The sequence below is a fragment of the Neovison vison genome, chromosome 13, assembly GCF_020171115.1.
Source record: "Neovison vison isolate M4711 chromosome 13, ASM_NN_V1, whole genome shotgun sequence".
NCBI classification, from domain to species: Eukaryota; Metazoa; Chordata; class Mammalia; order Carnivora; family Mustelidae; genus Neogale; species Neogale vison.
Genome location: NC_058103.1, coordinates 56,711,718 through 56,732,538, shown reverse-complemented (window position 1 = coordinate 56,732,538; position 20,821 = coordinate 56,711,718). Strand labels below are relative to the sequence as shown.

General features: G+C 36.0%; 1 protein-coding gene and 1 pseudogene across 2 annotated transcripts in view; both read left to right on the top strand.

Annotated features, from left to right (window-relative positions):
- The window catches only part of LRFN5 (leucine rich repeat and fibronectin type III domain containing 5), a 244,753-nt gene that overhangs the window by 62,556 nt on the left and 161,376 nt on the right, over positions 1 to 20,821 (top strand). The gene's annotated exons all lie outside the window — the stretch shown is intronic.
- Positions 6,925 to 7,262, top strand: LOC122893304 (annotated as a pseudogene).

The window sequence follows — 20,821 nt, the reverse complement described above, 5'->3', positions numbered from 1 at the left end:
GTTACTAGTTTCTGGGGGTATGGGGGATGGTAAATAATCTCTGCCCAGTCTAGTTTATACAGGGGTGTATTAAATATTAAGGTGAGCTTACATAAAGATCAAATATGTTATTCTTTGAAAATGAGAAGATATCCCATGGGAGGAATACAACTTGATCAATACACATTAAGCACCAAAAATAGGTTTAGTTTGGATTGGAATTGTGGATGTGATCATAGTAGCAATCATAATAAAATGTTTCCCGTTTCTTTTTCCCTCCCCTTTTTTTCTCACATAGTAGTCCTGACTGTTACAAACACTGGGAAAATATACTCATTCATCTCGCCTTCCATCATTCCCAGAAACATAACTGCAAAATTAAGCTCTCCTTACAAGTGTTTGCAAATCATTTGTAGGGGAGACATGGGGAAATAAAATTACAGTTAGATTCTCTTCCACAGGTGGTTGCTAAATTTTATAGGAGTGCTGTTATACCTTTAGCTTTTATTTATTTATTTTTATTGAAGTGTTGTTGACACACAATGTTACATTAGTTTCAGGTGTACAGCATAACAGTGGGATGAATTTATATGTTATACCTTTAGCTTAATATAAAAATGGTATAAAAAATAGCTAATAAACTATATTTAAAAATGCAAAATGCATACTATTTCTCTAACTGTAAAAGATAACAGCATTCCAGAACATTGATTAAAATAATTTTCAGTTGTTTGTGCCAACATTTTGTATCTTTTACCTAGTGGTAATTTTTTTGGTGGTATTTACTACTAAGATTAATGAGTTTGATTTTCAATAGCTTGAGAACTAAGTAAATAAGTTCTTAATTTACTTGGGGTGTCTCAAACAATAATACTCAAACATTCTAGAATTTCTTCTTTAGTCCAATGACACTAAACAAAAAACAAACCACAACAACAAAACACTTAGGAGTAATTATACAATGTGCATTCACTCACAGAAGAAAGTTTTTTCTACCATGAGATAGAATCCAGTCAGAAAGAATTTTTATAAGACTTTCTCCTAACATGTTGGTATTGATTGAATTGAGATATGGCCCACAGAAATCAATACATGAGAAGACAAGTTGTGTGTGATGACAGTAATTCTATCTGCAGGGTAACTGCCAAATGTCTGGGTACCAGTGATTGTATTTCAGCTGGCTGGTCAGCACATGATAATTTGTCGTGAAGCCATTTTGTTTTCTTGGCTTACAAAATCATACTTATTTTCCTCAAAATATGTATTTTGTTTACTATATCAATATTCTATGTGATATATATATATAAATATACATATATTTATAGGTATACATATTGTATATTATGATAAGAAGGCTTACAAATGCACATTTTAAAATTTGTCTTCCTTTTCTGACTTTTTAGAGAATGGTTGGTCTCAGAATCCTCATTCTGTCTGGTTTCCAGGATTGTTTTATGCAGGAAGGTGTTTGTGGCCAGGTATAAGAGAATGATATGCTACTGTCATTACTGAAATGTCCTCTTCTATGGACATTTTTTGTGTACCAAGCTAAAGAGAACCAAGGGAAGTAGAGCAGCAAATTATGTTAGGAATTTCTATAAGGGGCTAACAAAGGAAGGGTAAGAGGTACCATCTGGAAAACCATGTAATTGGGTGGGATGTAGAAGTCTCTAATCTATCCTTCGTCCAGTGCAGGAACCTACCAGGGCATTTTTTTCCCACCACCGACTCATATCTTGGTTTGATGATGTTAATTATCAGTCAGTGAAACACATCTTACATAGGTAAGAGATGATAAACATCAGAGTACAAGAAAAGCATCACACAAGGAAGATAATTTAGGATTTTCAGTCCATGGGCAACTAAACTTTACTATCATATGATCCTGCTTAGTTTCTTACTTCTTTTAGCTCTGAAATTTTTAGTATAAACATGCAATGTCTATATTTAGAAACCAGGAATGTGATGGAGCTGAAGCTCCCTTCGTAGAAGAGAATAGCAGTTTTTAAAAAAATTTCCACTGCAGTTTTAATAGCTAGAACTAATACCTACTATCCACTTTAAATTACAAAATGCATTTCTTTTATAATGTATATGTCCATTTCTAGTTAGAAATGTAAATCCAATTATAATGCCATGTTAAATTTATTTTTACTTTCATATTCCATTGTGACTGAATATTTTCTAAAATTGCAGTTACCAACTTTGTTATCAAGGCATATTTTGTGTCAGTATTAAATATGTCTGGTTGTATATTAGTTCATGGATATTTGTTTTTAATCAGGAAGATTTTTTTCAGAGACCATTTCTCCAAATTTAACCAGCATTTTATTTTGTTCACACAAGGAAAATTCGTATTCCTAACTAATTGAAAGGTGGTAAGAAGTCACAGAAGTTACATATTCCAAGAGTTTTAAAATTATCTTATCTGGGTGTTTTCTAGATGCTTGTAAAAGAAAATTGACCAGTAATACATTTAATCTGTGCTAATTCTTTTTCCCCTTTGTCGAAGCCCTGAGTAGTAATTGCAGTTAAAAGACACTAGAGTTCATTTAGAAGAGTTCTATATATATATTTTTTATAAGAGTTCTATATTTTTAAGAAATTTCAAAATCCCAAGTGTAGGGAAAGATATTAGTCTTATCCACACTTTTCAGAAATGGAAACTGATGTGTAGAGTGTTGTTTAAAGTATCCCATGCTGGGCCACATTAATCAACAAAGATAATCTATTTTAGTAGTTAGTTTCCTTAATGAATATTTCAAATTATTATCACTACTTCTGCTGAATGGAAAAATGAATCCTGCAATAGATTTTGCATTTTATCCCCCTGTAGTTTCTTAAGGCTCTTTTTAAGTAAGGAGCATAGATGTTTATAAGGGGGTGAAATGTAATTTAAGGGAATTAATTTTCAGCAGATGAAAGTGTTATTTTTATAGCTGGATTTTATTCTCCCAAAGTTTCTGTTTTGTGGCTTAGGAATTGTTCATCTAAGGGAAACACAGAAGCCAGGAAAAATTCTAACTCATTGTAATACCTTTCTGTGGGGTAGGAGTTTCTTTGGAAAGGCTCCTTAGCCATTACTCCTGGAGTTTGAGTAGTAAGGATCGAGGGAAACAAAACATGATGGAGTGTTTAGACAAGAATGGTGGCTTCAATATGCAATATAGGCCGTCACTCACTCCTTGCTTTGCTTTCTTCTGACCCTACGTTCCTAAATTTCATGGTTGTGCATACAAATTGTCCCCACTAGGATTGGAGTCAGTTCATCCTAAAATTTGATGTAAAATAATAGTAAAGAACAAAATCACCCTTATTTAGCAAAGGGGATATTTGGTAAAGTTGTTATCCTGTAGCACTGCTGTTTAATATGATAGTTGTAGCCATTTGTACTATTTAACACTGGAAATATGGCTAATGTGATGGAGGAACTGAATTTTCAATTCTGTTTAATTTTAGTTAATTTAAATTTAAAAAGCCCTGTGTGTCTAGTGACTACCATGCAGGACAGTGATGTGTGTAGCTCTGGAACTTAGGAGTGGCTGCTTGATGTCCATGCCCCTGTTCTTTCCTGAATATGGAGTGCTAGCTCCTTGCTAGGGCTCATTGACCCCTACCTCATTTACAAACTTGAACAATCCTTTTTCCCTTATGTGGGCCCATCTTGAAGAGCTAGATTTCTTTTTTTTTTTTTTTTTTTTAAGATTTTATTTATTTATTCGACAGAGAGAGATCACAAGTAGGCAGAGAGGCAGGCAGAGAGAGAGGAAGGGGAGCAGGCTCCCTGCTGAGCAGAGAGCCCGATGCGGGGCTCGATTCCAGGACCCTGAGATCATGACCTGAGCCGAAGGCAGCGGCTTAACCCACTGAGCCCCCCAGGCGCCCCAAGAGCTAGATTTCTATCTATAAAAGTCTTTGGTTTGTCAACATCTCCTAGTCACCCTCTAGCTTTGGACCATAGGTGGCCTGTTTGCTTTCTCGGGTCTTTTCTAAGTAGGACTGGGTCCTATTCCTTCCAGTTCTGATTTACACTGACAATACTGAACATGACTGGCAGACGGTTACAGCCATTCACAGTGGGTGATTTTTGATTCTTGAACATATAAGTTCTTTTCTGTAGTTTGTGGTGGACATCTTGGCTGTCGTCATTGGGGCTCTATAGCTAGTTTCAGCATCTGTCCTAGATCCCTGCATGCCAGATCTGGTGATGAAACTGTCATTTTTCATTTTGTTCCTACACAGCTAGATTATTACTGGCTATAGAACCATAGGGTTCTTATCATTTTGCTCTAGCTTCTTTAGTCCTAAAATGGAGGTAAGTGCTCGCTTCGGCAGCACATATACTAAAATCGGAACTAAAATGGTGATAATACTTGTACCTAGCTCACTTGGTTACTTGTGGAATAAATGAGTTAATATGTGAGGGACTTTGAATGGTGCTTGGATAAAATGATTGTTGTATAAATCACCATTCATAATGGTATTTCAGTAGTTTACTTAAGATGCTGTGAATGAAACTATTTTCATATAACTTCATTTTTATTTATACGTCAAAATATTATAAAAATAGATTCTTTAAAATTTTTTTTATAATTTTGATTGAAAATTTTGTAGGGGAATCTTAAGAAGGAGACTATATTACATATTCAACTTCAAGAATTTGAAATTTGCATTCAACACTTGATTTTCATCCAGAGTTTTCTAATCTGTGACCTTGGGCCATTAAATGAATGTGCGTTTTCTTTTTCTTTCCTGTCTCCCATTATTGCCTAACTTAATAACCACTAGAAATTCTCAGAAGGTAGTTTTAAGAATGTCAGTTATTTATTGCATATGCCCTTTTGGGTTTTACCACTATCCCGAAAAGCTTTAGAATTTTTCCATGCAGAATAGTGTTCCCAAATACAAGACAGCTTTTTCAAATAACGTGTAAGAGAATGCATTTTTATTTATTTATCTATTTATAGAGTGAGAGAGAGGAAGAGAGAGAGAGAGAGAGAGAGAGAGAACATGAGGGGGAGGGGCAGCGGGAGAGGGAGAGAGAATCTCAAACAGACTCTGCACTGAGTGCGGAGCCTGACACAGGACTCCCATCGCATGACCCCGAGTTCACAACCTGATACCAAGAGTTAGATGCTTAACTGATTCCACCACCTAGGTGCCCTGAGAATGATTTTTTTTTCATATTATTAGAATTATTTACTACAATTAGTGTCTCCTTAGATGAGTTTTTTTTTAAATAATTGGTATCTTTATACCAGATATCAGGCAGAGTTTATATGGAAATATGATTTCCTGAAAAATAACCAAGCCAAGGACACTGTATACTTATCTTCATTGAGTACCACTCACTTTATCTGTTTACTTTAACTCTGGCTTCTATTCTTCTAAACATTCAATGTATATATAAATATATATGTACATATGCATGTATATGTTGGTAATTGCTTATTTTTTTTCAAGCACTTGTGCCCTGTAGAAGAGAAGAAGAAAGTGGAAAATAAAGATGAATAATCTTGGCAAATATGTAGTAGAAATGCGTAATTTTGTTTACTGAGACAAATGACTACTTTGTAAGTAGTGTTGTGAGAAATGCTTAGCTAACTAACAAAAAACAAGACAAACAAAACAAAACAACAAAAAACATATTCCAAGAGGAATAGATAAAACATTTATATGTATACGAACTCTTAATAATATAAGAAGAAAACCTGAGGATATATATAATCTTACAATGGAACAGAGCTTCATAGCCATAATTCTTAATCTGGAAACCATAGAAGGAAAAACATTACATTATAAAAATCAGTTACATTAGAATAAAATCTGTATTGCAAAGATACACAAATCAAATACAAAGACAGGGAACACTATTTGCAATTTATAGCATAGAAGTTTGCTAATATTGCTAAGATGTTCTAGAAATCAAGAATAAGATAAAAAACAAAAAGGGTGGACTTTTTTTTTTTAAAGATTTTTTAATTCCTTTTTTTGACAGAAATCACAAGTAGGCAGAGACAGAGAGGGGGAAAGCAGGCTCCCTGCCAAGCAGACAGCCCGATGCAGGGCTCGATCCCAGGACCCTGGGACCATAACCTGAGCCGAAGGCTGAGGCTTTACCCACTGAGCCACCCAGGCGCCCCGAGGGGTGGACTTTTAATAAGATAAGATGATATAATGGTTCTTACAGTTATGGAATGAAGTCCTAATCCTAACCCTAATGTCCATCAGAATCCCAATAGAAATTCAAATTAAAGCAACACTGATAGAATTTAATCTCTTGAATTGATTAGTATTTGTAAGATTCTTAAACCCTCACTATTGGTATAATTGTTAGTAACAAAATAATATGTGCTGCTTGTGAGGGTGTAAACAGTACATCTCACATGTTGTACAGTTTTAGAAGATCTAGAAATATTAAAACTCTATGCACCTTGTTAACAGGCATTTATTCTTCCAGAAGTTTATTACTAGTTGTATAGTTACATATTCATGAAATAAAATTTATATGAAACTTTATACTGTCGCATGCCTGGCTGGCTCATTTGATAGAGTATGCAACTTTTGATGGAGTCATGAATTTGAGCCCCACTTTGGGGGTAGAGTTTATTTAAAACACACATGTGCGCGCACACACACACACACACACACACACACATGTGTCAAAAAAATTATACTATAGTATTATTATAGTAGCAGAAACAGCTTAAGCTTTTATAGTGTTTGATGGTTAAGTGAATTAAGGTATGCCCATATGACGGAAAGCTCTCGAACTCTAATAATTAAAAAAAAAACAAAAACAAAATGAATAAGGAAATTTTCTATACAGGCAACCAAGCTATACTGGCAGAGAATCAAAGCATTGTGGGAGCTCTTTCCTTTCTCTGTCCTGGCTAATTTGGTGGCCACTCTTGGTTGGGGCCATCCCATACCTAAAGCAGGAAGATGGTGGCTGCAAAGAAGATGAAAAAGTCGCTGGAGTCAATCAACTCTAGGCTCCAATTCAATATGAAAAGTGGAAAGTACATGGTGGGATACAAGCAGACTCTACAAATGACCAGACATAGTAAAGGGGAACTGGTCATCCTCACCAACAACTGCCCAGCCTCATGGAGATCTGAAATGGAACACTATTGGCCCAAACTAGTGTCACTACAGTGGCAATAATATTGCATTGGGCACAGCATGTGGGAAATACTACAGAGTATGCACACTGACTATCATTGATCCAGGAGATAATGATATCATTAGAAGCCATGCCAGAACAGACTGGTGAAAAGTAAATCATGAAAAAGTTTTCTTTAATAAAACTAGCCAGAGCTTGTTTAACAGAAAAGAAGAAGAAGAGGAGGAGGAAGAGGAGGAGGAGGAAGTTGTTGCTGTATGGTGTGTGAAGTAAATAGCATAAAGCAAAAATACAGTCCAATAGAAATATGTATTTCTGTATTCATATATGTATGAAACTCTGGGAGAATGTGTATTATTGAAGGTCTCATGTGGGATCTGGATGTATGAACACAGGAATTAGAAGGAAACTTTTTCCTATATTATTTTGTGTATGTTTTTGATTTATGAATAGCAAAGACACATTACCTATTCAAAAATATATATAAATTGAATAAAAAATGTTAATTAGGGAAAGTATCCCTTTGAGAAACTCAAAATAAATTTTATTTCTATAATTTGTGTTTCAAGCCATCTGTAACAATATTAATTTCATTCATTATTTTGGCACAGTGGATCTTTGGGCCTCTGGAGTTCATTGTTTTAAATTTCATCTTTGGTTATATTTTGTTAAGTTATAAAGGTTTAATTCCTCACTGGAATATTCCTGAAATTTGAATCATTTTTATTTCAGCCTATAGCAAAATAAAGACCCAGGAAGGTTACATTTACATAATGTCAGAAAGCATGGTAGTGGGAGAAATGGACTAATTTTTCTATTTTCTAACTTCCAGCCAATATTCCTTCAATGATGATGAATTCTATTGCATTGTGCTATCATTTCCTATATGTTCTATTTTAGCTTTAAAAGCTTCTATTTTATTATTTTGTAAAAACCTTGAACTGCCTCTGCAAGGGTAAAATGTTAGCAAAATGGAACATGAGAATTTGGAACTAAAAATACTAATATCTATTTTTCTTTTAATTTATTATTAGTCTGTAAAGGTCATCCTTGGCTACAAAGGGAATTCATTTTCTAATACGGCAATACTTTGAAAATATGTCTAGAATATTTGACAAAGTTATTTTAAAGATATTTCTATTATCAAGAAAATTTATAATTTAAAAAGAAATCAAATTCTTAATACGATAATAGCGTATGATGAGAATTTGGACTATGTTTCCTGAAGTCTAAAAATTATCTTAATGGGAAACTAATAATTATTTTATCCTAAAAATGAAGGGCAACTAAATAGCATTTTCCTCTTTAAAGTATTTTCCCCCCACTTGTAACATCTTGCTTCCTTCTCTTAAATCTTAGATAGCAGATGCTCTAACTCGTCATCTGTATTTGTTCTTCCTCGCCTCACTTAAGGCAATTAATCCTGTTTCTTTGACTCCAGTACCTCTTTCAACAATCCACCTCTCTTCGAACAAGATTGTTAAATAAATCTTTCTAAAGCATCACCTTGTCTCAGATCGTTTCCAAGCCAAAGAAGCTTCAATATCTCACAATATGTTCAGGAGGGATAAAATACCTCAGAGTCAAATCTTGATTCAAAATCTATTTATTCAGTGTCTGGCCATGTTGCAAGGTCTACAGGGATGTATATCCTGTATTCCTAATACTAGTCTTTCTGAAATCCAGAGGCTTAATTCATTTTCAAGTTCTAGCTTTAGTAGGTAAGCAAGGGCAAAATACTCTTTCTCTAGATGCTACAGTTTCCTTATTTGTGAAATTGGGATGAAAAAGTATACTTACCATTACTAGATACTGTTAGGATTAAATGAGGTTGACACATGTAACATGCTTTAGAATTGTGTTTGGCATATAGCAATCACTCTTCCCTTTTTAGCACTTTTTATTCCCTTCCTCCTGGAAGAGTCAAGGTTGTATTTGACTTCTCTTAGGTATGTCTGTGTCTCCCGTGTAAGATTCTATTCCTCTTCATCTCGAGTTATTCAAATTCTATCCTTCCTTCAGATCACAGTTTAAATGACTTCTTTCTGATACAGATACCTCCATGCACTTCAACGAGACACCGAATAGCACCGGACTGCAAATTTCACTTAGCTCTTAATCAGATACTTCTCAGGAATAAAGATCATGTTTTAATTATTTGATTCCATCTAATGTCTGGATGCTCAGAGATCTTATACAAAGTGACAGAATCAATAAAGTAACAAAGTTCTTACATGTTATGTATCTATCTTATGGACTCGACTTGGAAAAAGTGATAACCTTCAGTCCTTTCATCATATTGGCAATCCACATGTCTTTCTATTTTTACATGATACTCATTGGAGGTTCCTTGGATACAAGAGTCTTTTCACTTGTATTTGTGAATGGAAACAGTATATTTAAATCTCCTCAGGTGGTTCTCTTTTGCAGTGAAGGCTGAGATTCAGTGCTATAGGGACACAGAAGGGAGCAAGGACTGAACTGGATAATTGAGAGCAAGGAGAACTGGGGAGGATTTCAGAGACTGGATTCTAGTCTTGTTCTGCTATTGATAGATAATTATCTATTCTCTGTGAAATCAGTTTTCTCTCTCTCTCTCTTTTTTTTTTTTTTTTTTTTTTGGTATTCGGCAAATATTTATTAAGGGCATGCTTTGTGCCAGACACCATGAAAGGAGTTGGATTAATGATCTCCAAACCCCTCCCAATTCCTAAATCATCTGATTTTACTGCCTATGATTTATAAATTTGGAGATAATTGGCAACACATAGTAGATTGGCAGTAATTGGGATGCCTGGGTGGCTATGAGGTCATGATTCCAGGGTTCTGGGATCAAGTCCCTCCTCAGACTCCTTGCTCAGCGGGGAGTCTGCTTCTCTCTCCCTCTCTGCCTGCCAATTTCATTGCTTGTGCTCTCTCTCTCTCTCTCTGACAAATCAATCAGCATTAGCAATAAGCCTCTATATAGGGTCACTGGGTGAGTGGGTGGTAAAAAAAAGGTTGCTGGTTATAACTGTTCAGGGAATTGAGTATGGAGTACTGATAAGAAGCATCTATTGTATGAAAAACAGAAAACTAATCAAAGTTAGTTTGTAGAAATGAAACTGTATAAGCCAATGGATTTATTAGAGTATAAGTTGAAGAAAGTTTGAGAAAATACAAAATGGGAAAAAGTAGATGACAGACTTGCAGGTTTTTTCCCCATTTTTACCACTCACCAGAGTAGTGAGAATTAAATCAATGCATTTCAAACATTAACATACACAGGCATCACCAAGGAGTTTTTGTGAAAATGAAGATCCTGACCTAGTAAGTCTCAGGGGTAGGGCCTACAATTCTGATTTTCCGATAAGCTGCCAGATGATGAAATGCTTCTGGTATGGGGACCACACCTGCGGCAGTAAGGAGTGTAAGTTCTACTACACTTGTTAAATACAAGCGGAGCAAGGATCTCACTAACAACTGACCTGCTCATGCCTGTTTCTTAGTTTCCTTGGTAATTACCTCCCTACCCTGAAAGGCAAGTCTAAGGCATCACTTTAAGAAATACATGTGAAAATGTTACAAACTGCAATGAGAGATAATATGAAGGGGGAGTTTGGGTAAAGAGTTTCTGCAGTTTACATAGGTAAGGTGATTTCAGGAAGAACTTGTTTCATATTATTATTTAAAGATTGTATTAATTTGTTTGAGAGAGAGCGAGCATGAGAGGGGAGAGGAGCAGAAAGACAGAGAGAGAGGGAGAGAATCTCCAGCAAACCCTGCATTGAGCATGGAGCCCTATGAGGGGCTCCATCCCATGACTCTGAGGTCATGACCTGGGCCGGAAGCGGGTCTGAGGCTTAACTGACCGAACCACTTAAGTACCTCAGAACTTGGTTCATCTTTAAAAGTGTAAACATAACTTCTGAGATTAGGAACTTCTAGAGTACAGCTGGGCTGTTTTGTTTCCAACTGACTTTGGTTATAGTGTAAAAATTCACATACTTCATGAATGCATGTCCTTACCTGTTTATGTGACATTAATATTGTGAGGATGAGGGCCTTATAGAAAACAGGGTTATTGAGTCAACACCAAAGACTAATCAGAAAATGATCTGCACTTTATTTATTTACTTATTTATTTATATAAAAAAGGGCTTGAAGCCCAGCATAGAGCCCAACATGGGCCTTGAAGGCTTAAACTCACAGTCATGAGATCCAGACTTGAGCTGGGATCGAGAGTTGGACACTTAGCCAATGAACCACTCAGGTACCCTGACATGAACTTTATATGGAGATATGGTCAATGGTAAAATTGAAAGGAGGAATATTACAAAGGCAACAAAAGAAATAAAGTAAGAATATCAGAGTTGAGAGTAGTAACCATGGAAAGAGAAAAAGACCCATTTTTTTCTGTTTAAACAATAAAAAAACAGATGAGGGAAAGCATATTTGTGGGCTGTTCACATCAGGGGAATAGGAGGAAAGAATATCTGTTAAGAATGAAGAAAGGAGATTTATAGATCAGGGAAAAAATCAGCAAGACAGGACTAAAGCACTTTTAAAGCAACCTTAATAGTGTACTTTTCATGGTGAAAAAATAATGAATACTGTTTTTCTGAAAATAAATAAATTGGAAAAAAATAGTGTACTTTTCTATGAGACACATACATTTTTGGCAGAATAGATGCCTGGTGTTGATGTTTTCTCCATCTATGTTCTACAGCCCAGGGGAAGCTCTGGAGGAATAGCTGAGGGATGTAGGGACTGGTGACTACTGCTGATAGTATCACAGAACCTAACTGTGGAGTGGAGTAAGGATTGCATGGGAATAGCTGGCCATATATTTCAGGGGAAATAAAAGTAGCTAGAGATGAACCAGTGAGTTGAGTGAGTTAGAAGGCACTTTAGTCTAAGTTTCTGATGAGTATAAAGAGGGAAATGTAGGGCGCCTGGGTGGCTCAGTGGGTTAAGCTGCTGCCTTCAGCTCAGGTCATGATCTCAGGGTCCTGGGATCAAGTCCCAAATCGGGCTCTCTGCTCAGCAGGGAGCCTGCTTCCTACTCTCTCTCTGCCTGCCTCTCTGCTTACTTGTGATCTCTCTCTGTTTGTATTGGACTATTGTTAAAAAAAAAAAAAAAAGAGGGAAATGTATTACTTTTTAGATCTGGGGGTGAAAAAATATTTGAAACCTTGGGATTTGGGTATGGTATGAGATGATAAATTATAAAACATGGTTACACAAGGCATAGATGTCTGATACAGGGTGAATATTATCATGAATGGCTTGAGGGAGAGAAGTTTCTTTAAAATGATTATGGTGTGAGCTCCACAATGTGATTATTAAAATGAGTACAGATGTCTGCAAATATGGGATGGAAAGAAATCATACAAGCCAGTTCTTGAACTTGTCAAGGAGGGAGAAAATGGATCCCACTTTTGAACTGCTGTGGAGTATATAATAATATAATAGATCAATATGGTTGAGGAGAAGTTTAGAGCTAATACAGTCCAAATGCTTGTAATTTATAGATGAGGACGCTCATAATCAAGAAATTAAATTACTTGCCCCAAAACACGAATCTCTTACAAAAGAGTTGGGATTAGGATATAAGATGATTGACCTCTCTTGGTCTTTGTACTGGTGAAGATGATGGCTGCACTTTGGACAATAGGGGCTTAGGTAAACATACCAAGGAGTTACTGTAGATGGGAACTTTGCTTACAGCTAATGCAAACAAAAAACTAGAGTGACCTTCTGATTCTAATTCCCCCTCCATAATATTCTCTCCATGAGAGAAGTGACTTTTATCTGGTTTATTTCCTGGTGTATCCCTAATAGATATTTGGTACTCCATGTATATCTGCTGGATCTATGTCTAAAAACATATTTTTAAATTTAGGGTCTGCTAATCAGCTAGCTGCCACTGTAGAACTATGACTGTTAAGGGAAATGTTTACTGAATGCTAATCACTTCAAGTGCCTATTAAGTATTGATGGACAGGAGGAATGGATAACACTTTTGAACAAACATTATGAACCATATGATGTGTATATATATATTTTTTTAGTACATAACAACTCTTGAAAGTAATAATTATAATATGGGAGACCTAATGTATTTAAGCTATTTCCTACTACTAAAGTTCAGGCTAGTAATATATGGTGAACTCATCAGGCAAAACACATTGAAGATAACTTATAAGGAGGATTAAGGACTTTCTTGGGAAAGAATGTCTCCTAAAACAGAAGATACCAGACCAAAATGGGTTTATCAAAAAACCATTACTCGGGCACCTTGGTGGCTCAGTGGGTTAAGCCTCTGCCTTCGGCTCAGGGCATGATCTCAGGGTTCTGGGATGGAGCTCTGAATCGGGCTCTCTGCTCAGCAGGGAGCCTGCTTCCCCCCTCTCTCTACCTGCCTCTCTGCCTACTTGTGATCTCTCTCTCTCTGTGTCAAATAAATAAAATCTTAAAAACAAAACAAAACAAACAAAAACAACAAAAAAAACACATTAGTTTTCAAATGGGAGATTCTGATGTGGTAGATGGAATCTTTCCCCCAGTTTAGCTGTATGTTACCATGTGTGCTCTACTGGCAGGAAGAAAGGCTGCTGTAATAATTGGTGTAATACTTAGGAAAATGAGTAGTGTGATGGAGAGATAAACTCCTTCAACACAGACCACTCACTATTGAGAAGGTTCAGGGCAATGGTAATAGCGTCATGGACACCAGAAGGAAAAGTTGAGTTTAGCACACTAGTCTGAAAGTCTGAGACCTCTCAGACTGAGCCGCGGTATCAGCAGTATCACCATCATATGGGAACATTTTAGAAAAGCAGCACATCAAGCTCTACCCCAGATCAGTGGATTCAGAAACTGCATGTTAACGAGCTTCCCACCTTAAAGGAAGTGATCCCTGGCCAAGCAATTCATTGAAACGGAACCAAGCAGAGCAATGACAATGTCAGGGAGAGCTGTCTTGCCAGGAAGATGTAAGACATATGAAGATTCTCTACAGATTTGGTAGATGGGTAAAGATGTTAAGGGAGCCGATGAAGGAGAATATGAATGAGATCTTGGTAATGATTATTAACATGACTTCATTTGTAAACACAAGTCAGTGAAGCCTAGTGAAATTGAGATTTTGTTACTTTACAGATAAAGATAGCACAGCTCAGAGAAGTTAACTTCCATCCTCAGGGTGATACAGAGTCTGTTCTTTTTGCTTTGCTGCCAGGATTTTAAATGAGAAGTGACCTGGCTAACAAGAATCATGCCCTCCCTACATTTTCACACAATATCAGGAGCCAGGAGAGACAATATGGCCTTTTCGTAATGAGCACTTGGGCAAGATGGCTGTTCATGTGTAGGAAATACCAAGTTTCTCCTAAAGCAAACAAGTAGAGAAGGAAGGTGATGAAAACTGGGTAGTAAAAGGACTCTGTTGATTTGAAATGTCACCCAAAGAAACTAAGTTGATTCAAATGAGAGTTACAAGGTAGGAGTTGCAGGTGTCATTCACAAAAATGATTGCAAAACATCAGAGAAGATTTTGGAGGCCCCAGAAGTGAAGGTGGCAAAGTGACTTATAAGGATGAAGGTAGAGTTGGTTTGGGGAGCTGTCAGGAAAATGATTAAGCACTAAACCCAACATCTTGTAGATAGCCTACACTTCTAAATAGAGTCAATGTAGACACACTGGCACAATTGTTAACTAAAATCCTGATTATGAAAAGGCCAGCTTCTGTCTAAGGGCTCAGTATGTTTTATAAGCTTAATCACATTAATTCCCACTGTACTCCCTGGAGACCAGGGGATATACAATACTACTTAAATGTATAAGTTTCCTATCTCTCAGTTGAGGCATAGAAAGACCTTGGTGAAACAGCCCCCATCTTTCAAGCTGAAATAGTATAGAGAGTATTTTTATAGAATCTGAGTAAGCCGGATAGGTCTTCAAAGCATGGTGCTCTTATACCACTGTCAAATTCCAGTGTCTGACTTAATTATTGGAATAGCCTGTTAGATCTTCTAGTAAGACTTCAAGAAGAAAGAAATGAAACAAATTTAAAAATTAGAAATATTTTAAGACTCCAGCATAGCCATTCAAAAGCTGATGATGATGTCTGTATTTATCCACAAATGGAATATAGTTATTTAATTAGCAATTAAATAATTCAATTATTTTAATTGCTTACTTTAATTTCTTCCAATCTTTTTAATACAGATGAAGGGTAGTGATATTTGATGATGATGAGTCTGGCTTATTCACTATCTGATTATCTTCTGATGAGAAATTTAATTTAATGAATGTTGTTTCAAAAGTGGTTCCTTAGAAGAAACTTTTCTACAAACTAGCATTGGATTTCTGCCTTTCTTTTCCCCTTGAAAAAATCAAATTATTTTCCAGGTCCATGAAATAAAAACATTTTCTGCTTTTAAAAAATGGCATTAATTACAGTCTATTTGACCAGTTTTCTCAGTTATCTTTCTGAGTACATTTTTTTTTTCCCATTAAACAGAATTGGCCTTCAGAGTGATGACAGCAAAACAGTGTTCTCTCTCGGCTAAAGTGTTTGCTTTTTTAAAAGGGCTTCAGTTTTTGCTCCTTGTCATCTTTCCTTTAGGAGAATGACTATTTATAAATACTTGTCTAGAATACTGTGCACATTTCCCAGAGTAAATGCCCCAGATTTGATGATCATTTCATTGTAAAAGCCCTAGGAAATCAGCACATTTCCTTCTCTAAGGTGGTACTGCCAGGTGGTACATGAGATGTCCAAGTGTTTTATCAGCATCATTATGTCTGCTTTTTTGTTTTTGTTTTTGTATCACACGGTAATACTGTAGGTTTGTTTTTTGTTTTTTGTTTTTTTTTTCCCTTTGGAGGACTTGACCTTCATGTATTTTGGTTTCTTAAATAAAATGGGAGGAATATATTTACTACCTTGCAAAAAACACTGCAAACAATATGTAAGTCCCTCTTTGACTTTCCAGAATACTCAACTTTTACCTGAACTAAAACTCCGTGTATCAATATGGAGTGTCCTTCACATCAAAGTGCTTTCTCTTCTGCTCAGTTCTAAGTCTTTTCTCTGAAGTAGGAAAAAAAGGAAGACACCTGAATTAAGAATATACCTTCCTATTGCCTATCCCTGAATGACTTCAGTGTAGTTGATTGATGCTGTTCCATTCTCTGAGGTCAGAAAGGAATGCACATCTTTATAATATTTTAATATATGAGAATTGGTGGCATTTCCAAAATGACCCTCCTAGAGACAAACTTTCATTTTTATTCCCCTCTTTGCCTGTGCTTAGAATTAGCCTAAATGTGGATGATGGTATTACTTCATTCTTTGGAGTTGTAAAGGATTAAATATCTTTTTCTATCTTTCATTGTATGTGGGAAGTGCAGTATTTGCAAATCTGACTCTCCTGGGAACCAGCCTTAATATTTAATTCCCCCCTTTTTCCCTGTAACTAAGTGGAGCCCATAATTATGACAGGAGGTGATTCAGATGGATGTGGGGAAATGGAACATCAGACATGTTCATCTCTAAAGCTGCATAACACATAAATGATTCTGTAGCACAAGGTTCTGAGGTGCATTCATCACATTGAAAATAGAGAGTTTAGATGGCATTTTGGCATCAAGTTGGCCCACAAAATAGTACATTTCTGGTGGAGACTGTAATCAGAAATCTGGTCTTCAGAGCTAATTTAGGATCACCTGAGCCAGAGGAGGCTTGCTTTTCACCTTAATGCTATGAATGAAAAGATTCCTCTTCACGGAGAGTAATTTATTTTTAATCCTCTACCTTTCCAGTTGAGGCATATGGAAGGTCTAGCACCTTTTCGTATTAGGAGATTCTTTCTGGAAGCCAGCCTCCACATGTTTTAGATAGCCATGTGGAGATTCTGTTTAAATCTGAGGTAATTTTTGTGTTTCTTAAATTAGTCTTCAGAAGTACTTACTTGTTCATGATTAGAAACAATTTCCAATTTTCTGTATGTCATAGTACATTAAACCTTTAAGGTTCTGAATTTTGAACTGTCATGGGGCCAATTATTTTAAGGTCCAGTTGAGAAAAATAACCAATAGGGTATAAATAGAGAGAGAAATATGTTTAAAAGGGGATTTATTATAGATATTGGTTCACATGGCTAAGGAACCCAAGAAATCCCACACTCTGCTGACTGCAAGCTGTAGAACCTGGAAAGCTGCTGGTATAACTCAGTGTGAATCCAAAGACCTGAGAATTAAGGGGCTCATGATATGAGTCCTGATTGTAGTCTAAATGCCCAAATAAGAATCAGGAGCACAAATGTCTGAGGGCAGAAGAAAAAGATGAATGTGTTTGTTTAAGCAGAGTATTGGAATTTGCCTTTATTCTATATTTTTGTTCTATTTGTATTCTCAGTGGATTGGACGATGTCTAACCACAATGAAGAGGGCCATTTGCTTTACTGGGTTTACCAATTCAAAGCTAACATCTTCTAGAAACAGCCTTACAGATATATTCAGAAATAATATTTTCTCAGCTATCTGGGCATTCCTTAGCTTAGTCAACATCAAGTTAACCATTGCAAGTCCACCCCTTGTCAACTTGACACCTATGCACATCTCCTTAAACCATATTTAATCTCCAAATAAAGACAATAATAAGGTCATAATTTCACCTAATAGGATACAACTATATTGTATACGAATGAAAACACGAGTCCCTTCTCCAGAGGAGGTTGTGAGGTCCTTGAAGGTCTACTCTTCTCATGATATCTTGTAAGTCAAATGCTATGATTGGAAATTAACAATACTTTAATATTGATATAAAGTCAATACAACTTTCATCATACAATAAGGGAATAAGAAAGGAAGAAAAAAATAGGAAAGAAAAGAGTTATTTGCTTAATATATGTATATACACACACAAATATTCATAACAGAATAAGGGGAAAATACTAATGACAATTGCAATGCCTATTTTTGTAACAAGTCCCATGGTTGTAAGCTTGTTTTTGTAACTGCTTTCTTATACTACTCTTTCTGTATTCCCTTTGCCTTCAGCAAGTACTTCAGATGGTCATGGTACTTCACTGGTGGGGTGATTCATTATTGAAGGATCTGGGCCATCTGTAGTACTATCCAGATGGGGTTGTTACAGTTTTTCATTGACCTTTATCACAGCTCATGGTAATACTAGGAGATAACCAAGGCATTTCCTATATTACAGACACTCTTCTTTATCTCTGTTGTAGAGTAGTCATCCACGTTCACATGATTCAGGACCAGTCACCCCAGCCAGCACTATAATTTCCTCCCTTGCTTGTTGATCCAAAGCATGAGGAGCTCAAAATGGACAGGCAATGTCTTAATTTCCAGTTTAATGGAATCATTGTTGTGTCTCCTCGTGGAAGCACTGCTCTCTCTGAAACTAAGATCTCTAGGCTAGCAGAGCATAAAGTCATGGAAACAGGAAGCAGTAATTTTGCTAGTGAGTCATGAAGGGCAACAGTGAGTAGGGCCACTTCCATTTCCACCCCTTGATTCGTGGACCAATTGGATATTGATTCAGAGCACATATAGCTTCCTGGAGAAACTTGTCCCAGACTTGCAAATAGTGTCACCTAGCTGGTGCTATCTGTTATGGACCCAGTCTTATTTTAAGGTTGAAGTGTTTCCTAAAATCCCTATTGTACAGATATTACTGGGGGAGATCACTTAGCTTTTTATTTTTGTAGTGGGACTTTTTCAAGGAAATTTTTCTTTTAATGGGACTTAATGCTCATGGTAATAATATGAAGCAGAGCACTAACGATGGAGAGGTTCTCAAAAATCTGTGTCTTATTTGCTTATCATTCCAATCTAGTTAGCTCCATTATTTATCTCAAAATGTTCTTCACTGAGAATATGACCTCTATATTCTAGATTCAAGGAGATAATAGCTCCACAAGAAGTGGATAAAGGATGGTATATTTTTAAAAATCTGTGGGCTAGCAGTGGCCAAAATAGACATTTCCAAATGGCTTTTTGATTTTTTTTTTCATTAGAATGTTCTCTTATTCTCTATATAGAGGCCATCTTTATTTTTATTTTTTTTATTGTTATGTTAGTCACCATACAGTACACCATTAGTTTTTTTTTTTTTACACCATTAGTTTTTGATGTAGTGTTCCATGATTCGTTGTTCACGTATGACACCCAGTGCTCCATGCAATACGTGTCCTCCTTAATACCCATCACTAGGCCCACCGCCCCCCCAAACCCTCAGTTTCTTGGGGTCTATAGTCTCTCAGGGTTCATCTCCCCCCACTAATTTCCCCCTCTTCATTTTTCCCTTCTTTCTCCTAATGTCAGAAGCCATCTTTAGATGGTAGCAGCCACAGCTATAGTTTGGGGAATTATTTCTAACTTCCAGAGTAGCCGTATGATTATTCTTTCTCCCTTTTTCCCTCCTATCATCTCATCTTCTCAGTACTTTATAACAGGTACTATATTGCTTGTACTTAGCCTCCAATGAGAATTTCACTTTCGTATTCTAGATTTATTATTTACTTGGCATCATTTTCCTTATTCTCATGTCCAAAATATGTCGTCACCTATTATATCAGTTGCTAGGGCACTTAGTATCTTTTGCACTTTTATTTTAAACCAACTATTAGTTTGTAAGCTTATTTTCTGGGTTTGCAAATAGCCTTTTCACCTTTATCTATTGTCAATATTTAAGACAGTTTTCCTTCTAACAACTCACTTCCTTGGCTGATTTTCAAATCTCGTAGCCACCATCAAGTACGAAGGATCATGTCCCTTTCCTATTAGTTCCTTGGTTTGCACTCAACAGGGAATAAATGTCTAAAAATATGTTAGGAGAGGAAATAAAGAAGATACTTATTATGTTAGCTGGAATATTTGACATATCTCTGGAGGAATAAGCTTATTGTAAGTAATTAGGTTTCTGGCTTCTATCTGCTCATGATTTAAATGTTCTTAACGAAGGAGAAATATAACCTATACTTTGTTCTATTATGTGATGTATGAAATGATGTATGCAGGGTAGTCAGCTGTATGCATCATCCATTAATTCTAAGGATAAATGATTATGTGGCTTGACTAGTTCACTTGTTTGTTTCTAGAAATGTTTTAAAGTACTAAAATGTATCATTTTTCAAAAGGAGAAAGTAACAATTTTTCTTATAAATTTACTAACATAATTACAAATGAGCTTCAAAATCTATTCAGTTGAAATGTAAAAATAAATAAATAAAAATCCGCCAACAAACCAGTATTACACACTACTCTAAGCAGCAGTTGTGGCCTCAGTTGCTCTCCTGGAGACTGCAAAGATATGAATACGTGTCAATACTGATGTCATCATAGCTTTCAGTGCTCAAAGTATCTTCTTCTAGACTGTGAAAAGTCTTGAGGTAACCAAGATATTTTCTTAATTATTTACAAATGAAGTGACACAATTTGAGGTTAAGGACTTTATGCAAAGATAATACATATTATTTTGAATTATAAAATATCTTTAGTAATCCTTCTAAAGTGGCCATTAGTGTTCTAGTGATTATTCCTACATCATCCTCTCTCTCTCTGTCTCTCCTTCTCATACACACACACCCCCTGACAACAGTATTATATAAATCATTGTATAGACCCTTTTCAAGTTAGAGAAGGTTTTTTGTTTTTGTTTTTTTTTTTATCTTTCCTTAGGTCTAATTTTTTATCTGCAT